The sequence below is a fragment of the Ochotona curzoniae genome, unplaced genomic scaffold, assembly GCF_017591425.1.
Source record: "Ochotona curzoniae isolate NIBS_2020 unplaced genomic scaffold, NIBS_Ocur_1.0 scaffold_4683, whole genome shotgun sequence".
Classification (NCBI taxonomy): domain Eukaryota; kingdom Metazoa; phylum Chordata; class Mammalia; order Lagomorpha; family Ochotonidae; genus Ochotona; species Ochotona curzoniae.
This window is the reverse complement of record NW_024467121.1, coordinates 11,253,168-11,254,888: the sequence shown is the minus strand read 5'-3', so window position 1 is coordinate 11,254,888 and position 1,721 is coordinate 11,253,168. Positions and strand designations below refer to the sequence as shown.

General features: G+C 43.6%; 1 pseudogene; it reads left to right on the top strand.

Moving 5' to 3' along the window:
* Nucleotides 1-530: 530 nt before the first annotated feature.
* LOC121148251 lies at nt 531-631 on the top strand (annotated as a pseudogene).
* The last annotated feature ends 1,090 nt before the right edge of the window (nt 632-1,721 follow it).

Here is a 1,721-nt window from a genome sequence, read left to right as displayed (position 1 = left end):
TGAGATCAACACCTGGTCTATGTGTCTCACTGAGTGCCCCCATTAAGCCATGTCACCTTCATTCTGGGCCATTTCTCCCATGTTTCCATCTAAACATGTCTTTGAAATCTTATTCTATTAAACAGGCCCGAGTAGAATTGAACAACATATAATCAGTTCAGTGAGGGGAGGGGTAGTCGAGAGGGACTGCCACCTGCAGCCACAGATGCTCTCCTCACTGCCCAGCCGTGAGGCCAACTCAGGCATTCAGATTTCAGATACTGGAACTTGGCTTTTTAGGTCTCTGATGTGTTAGTGTAGAAGGAGAGAAGTACAGTCTAAGAAGTGTATTTTGGGGCCCCGATTACTTCCCAACCACTACCCTTCAGGAAAGTGTTCAGAAAGAAGTTCACTGGCAGAATTGATTGCAAAGCCTAGGAATCCTTCTGTAACAAAAGTAAAATCCCACATGTTTAAACAAGCCTCTTATTAGACATCTAAAGACAGGACAGAACCACTGATAATAAAACTTGTTTTTTAGGCATCCTGGAATCGCTTCTCAGCTTTTTGGCTAAGATCAAGTGTACTTATCTGTTCTTATCAGTTTAATATTAGGCATCCTGTGACAAGCTCTCTGTGCCACAGTCCTATTGCCTTTCCAGAGTTGGTGGAGGACTGTACTACGATCCCAGTGTGTCGGCACATCTGCAGTCTGTGGCTAATGTTCTGGAATGCAGTTCCTTGCCAGTCAGGGATTTTTTTTTTTTCCTTCTTTGAGCAAACAAGCCGACTCTAGAGGCAATCACACTTGGTCACTTATTCCCCTTAGCAACCTTAAACATGCAAGTGAACTCACCCAAACAGTAGAAACGGCTAGGTTATTTTTGAACTGCCCACAGATTAGCATATTACACAAGTTGTGATTTCCTAAGAACAGGGAGTATCGTACAACGATTAAAATTTCAAGAGAATTCAAAAGCAGACACAGCAGGCAGACAAAGAGGTGACTCAGGGCAACGCATACGTGATAAATGAATGAAAACTAAGGAAATTCCCTTCAGAGGAATCCACTCCTGATCTTTGTAAAATCCTATCTAAAAAAAAAAACGTGACTCTATTAAATGCTCAGCAGAAAACTAGATAAGATTTTTGTTGATAATCAGGGGAATGTACCAGACTGTTTTTCTCCTAACAGATTTGGCTTCTGGTATTTTTAGAAATAAACATGTCCCAAGCGAGTTTTGAGGAATGCATTTGTAAATGCAGCCAGATTGAAAACCCAGGGGATTACAGCCAGTCGGGGAGGTGGAGTGTCTTGGTTTCCCATACTGTTCCCTTGGAGGCTCCAGTGAACAGGAACAGTCTTTTCCCAGGAGGGCAGCTCCTGCTGAGTCAGTTCAAGTCAACATGACACTGCTGGAAATCCCACAGCCTTGTACAATTGTGCCACCCACAGCTGGGGGGGTGGCATCCAGCCCTCTCCTACACACTTCCTCAGTATTGGCCTTGCCAAGCTGCACCAGCCTGGAAGGAGGTACAGGCCTGGGACACTACAGAAGCACTAGGGTGAGAATTTGCCTGGTAGAAAGTGAAAAGGGAAAGTGTACAGTATTCCCACATTTTGAAAAACTAGAAAATTTTCATCATCTGAACATGTAATTGTGTAACACAAGTCGTGTCTTCTGAGTGACATCTGAAATCAGGTCATGGTCCCACAATTGCAAGCTTGAAAATAGACCTTT